Here is a 3,948-nt window from a genome sequence, read left to right as displayed (position 1 = left end):
CTGTTCTAGAAATAAACTATGGCCTATTGTTTGAAAAGTAACTACACCAACCAGCACAATACCAATGTTTACCTTGGCATTGCTTTTGTATTGCGGACTAACCCTACTAAGTTTCAAACAATAACTGATGAGCAGCAAATGGTTTAGATGAAGTGTTGAAAAAAGCTAAGAACGCTTCTCTTCGTTCTTTTCTCCTTTTTGTGGTTGCTAAACTGTAAGAAGAGAGTAGAGCATGAGCTTGAACACAAAACATTAAAAAAGAATAAAACGCAACACCAATGGTGAAAAAGCAAGCCATGCGTTGGCCGGGAATCTAACCCGGGTCAACTGCTTGGAAAGCAGCTATGTTCACCACTATACCACCAACGCTTATGACAGCATTTTTTTTTACATTTTCTGAAATAATACTACAAAATGGTAAGCAAAAAAAGTATGAAGATATAAAAAAAATCCAGAGTACATCATTATTGCATTGGCCGGGAATCAAACCCGGGTCAACTGCTTGGGAAGCAGCTATGCTCACCACTATACCACCAATGCTTATGACAGCATTGTTTTAACATTTTCTGCAATAACACTACAAAATGGTTAGCAAAAAAAGTATGACAATATAAAAAAAACCAAAATCCTTCATTATTGCATTGGCCGGGAATCGAACCCGAGTCAATTAATTGGGAAGCAGCTATGCTCACCACTATACCACCAATGCAGATGCCCTCTTTACAAATTTGGCTTTTGTTGCCCAAAAAAAAGTTTTCAAAAAGGCAAGGTGTTGTCCAAAACTCATAAATTAACTCTTTAGAATCAGCTGCGTAGCCTTTCTACCAATTTCTAAAATTCTCTCAATTGTTTTCGCTATTTGCCCGTAAGTTACCTAAAGTCTTACCAAAATAGAAAGTACACTATGAGCCTTAGCACAAAAAGATTAAAAAGAGTCAAAACCACCACAAAATGACTGCTAAAAACCTCTGCCAATTTTTTGCATTTCGAGCACTAACTCTGCTGAGTTGTTACCAAGGAAAGAATAGCAGCAGCATATGTTTTTAAAGAGACATTTGAGAGCAAAAGTTGAAATTAAGGGGAGATGAGCTTTTTTGAATACATTTGTTGCTTTTCCACCTCTGTCTACAAATGCTCTCAATTATGTTGTTTTTTTGCCCATTAAAGTAACTAAAGTGTTACCAAAAAAATCACAGCATAAGCCTTAAAAAAAGTTAAAAAGATTAAAAACACCACTAAAAGCAAAATACATTGAGCTGTTATAGAATTAAACTATGGTCTATTGTTCGAAAAGCAACCATACCAACCAGCACAACACCAATGCTTACCATGGCATTGCTTTTGTATTGCGGACTAACCCTACTAAGTAGGGTTGAGCGAAACGGGTCGAACATTTTCAAAAGTCGCCGACTTTTGGCTAAGTCGGGGTTTCATGAAACCCGATCCGACCCCTGTGCGGGGTCGGCCATGCGGTACGCGACTTTCGCGCCAAAGTCGCGTTTCAATGACGCGAAAAGCGCCATTTCTCAGCCAATGAAGGTAAACGCAGAGTGTGGGCAGCGTGATGACATAGGTCCTGGTCCCCACCATCTTAGAGAAGGGCATTGCAGTGATTGGCTTGCTGTCTGCGACGTCACAGGGGCTATAAAGAGGCGTTCCCGCCGACCGCCATCTTACTGCTGCTGATCTGAGCTTAGGGAGAGGTTGCTGCCGCTTTGTCAGAAGCAGGGATAGCGTTAGGCAGGGTCCATTAACCACAAAACCGCTTGTGCTGCAGCGATTTGCACTGTCCAACACCACCCTCGGTGTGCAGGGACAGTGGAATTTTTTTTTTTTTTTTTTTTCCCCTCAGCGCTGTAGCTCATTGGGCTGCCCTAGAAGGCTCCCTGATAGCTGCATTGCTGTGTGTACGCCGCTGTGCAAACCAACTGCTTTTTTCAAAGCACAAATCCTCTTGTTCCTTCCTTTCTGCACAGCTATCTTTTTTGTTTGTCCACACTTTTTATTTCATTTGTGCATCAGTCCACTCCTTATTGCTGCCTGCCATACCTGGCTGAGATTACTGCAGGCAGGGAGATAGTAGCTGCCTGCCATACCTGGCTGAGATTACTGCAGGCAGGGAGATAGTAATTGTAGGACATTCCCTGTTTTTTTTTTTTTTTTTTTTTTGGTGGGAGATTAAGATTGGCAATTTGGCATTTCTGCTAGAGTGCCATCCCTGTGTGTGCCATCTCTCTCACATAGTGGGCCATAGAAAGCCTTTTCATTTTTCTGTATTTTTTTTTGTGGGGTGTATAAATTCTCCCTGATAAAAATACAGTGGGAGATTAATATTGGCCTTTGGGCTTGTGTGCCAGTCCTGAGTGTGCCATCTCTCTCACAAATAGTGGGCCATAGAAAGCCTATTTTATTTTTTTTTGGGTTTTATAAATTCTCCCTGAAAAAAAGGGAGATTAATATTGGCCTCTGGGCTTCTGTGCCAGTCCTGAGCGTGCCATCTGTGCCAGTCCTGAGCGTGCCATCTCTCTCACAAATAGTGGGCCATAGAAAGCCTATTTAAATATTTTTTTGGTTTTATAAATTCTCCCAGAAAAAAAGGGAGATTAATATTGGCCTCTGGGCTTCTGTGCCAGTCCTGAGCGTGCCATCTGTGCCAGTCCTGAGCGTCCCATCTCTCTCACAAATAGTGGGCCATAGAAAGCCTATTTTATTTTTTTTTTGGGTTTCAGAAATTCTCCCTGGAAAAAAAAAGGGAGATTAATATTGCCCTTTGGGCTTGTGTGCCAGTACTAAGCGTTCCATCTCTCTCTCTCTCTCAGTCAGTGGGCCATAGAACGCATATTTTTGGTTTTATTTGTTTTCTAAATTCTCCCTGAAAAAATCATTTTATTTTATTTGGTTTCTAAATTCTTCCTGATAAAATCATATTTTTTTTATTATTTTTATTTCTAAAGTCTCCCTGAAAAAAAAAAAAAAAAAAAACAACCAAAAAAACAGTGGGAGATTAATATTGGCCTTTCTGCTTGTGTGCCAGTCTTGACTCCTGGGTGTGCCATCTCTCTCTCTCTCTCTCTCTCTCTCTCTCTCTCTCTCTCTCTCTCCAATTGTGGTCCATAGAAAGCCTATATTTTTTTTCCTTGATTTGGGTTCTAAAATCTACCAGAGAAAATAACTACATCAATCATTGGTAGAAAAATATTGGCCTCTGGGTTTGTGTGCCACTCCTGACTCCTGTGTGCGTCATCTCTCAGTCAGTGGGCCATAGAACGCCTATTTTTGGTTTTATTTGTTTTCTAAATTCTCCCTGAAAAAATTATTTTATTTTATTTGGTTTCTAAATTCTTCCTGATAAAATCATATTTTTTTTATTATTTTTTTTTCTAAAGTCTCCCTGAAAAAAAAAAAAAAAAACAGTGGGAGATTAATATTGGCCTTTCTGCTTGTGTGCCAGTCTTGACTCCTGGGTGCGTCATCTCTCAGTCAGTGGGCCATAGAACGCCTATTTTTGGTTTTATTTGTTTTCTAAATTCTCCCTGAAAAAATCATTTTATTTTATTTGGTTTCTAAATTCTTCCTGATAAAATCATATTTTTTTTATTATTTTTTTTTCTAAAGTCTCCCTGAAAAAAAAAAAAAAAAAACAACCAAAAAAAACAGTGGGAGATTAATATTGGCCTTTCTGCTTGTGTGCCAGTCTTGACTCCTGGGTGCGTCATCTCTCAGTCAGTGGGCCATAGAACGCCTATTTTTGGTTTTATTTGTTTTCTAAATTCTCCCTGAAAAAATCATTTTATTTTATTTGGTTTCTAAATTCTTCCTGATAAAATCATATTTTTTTTATTATTTTTTTTTCTAAAGTCTCCCTGAAAAAAAAAAAAAAAAAAACAACCAAAAAAAACAGTGGGAGATTAATATTGGCCTTTCTGCTTGTGTGCCAGTCTTGACTCC

The 3,948-nt window shown here is 38.9% G+C and overlaps 1 non-coding gene across 1 annotated transcript; it reads right to left on the bottom strand.

Annotated features, from left to right (window-relative positions):
- Nucleotides 1-468: 468 nt before the first annotated feature.
- Nucleotides 469-540, bottom strand: TRNAG-CCC (transfer RNA glycine (anticodon CCC)). Its single transcript has one exon. It is a non-coding gene; the product is annotated as a tRNA-Gly (tRNA).
- Nucleotides 541-3,948: the final 3,408 nt, after the last annotated feature.

The sequence above is a fragment of the Ranitomeya imitator genome, chromosome 5 (assembly GCF_032444005.1).
Source record: "Ranitomeya imitator isolate aRanImi1 chromosome 5, aRanImi1.pri, whole genome shotgun sequence".
Lineage (NCBI taxonomy): Eukaryota > Metazoa > Chordata > Amphibia > Anura > Dendrobatidae > Ranitomeya > Ranitomeya imitator.
This window is presented reverse-complemented; position numbering and strand designations above follow the sequence as displayed.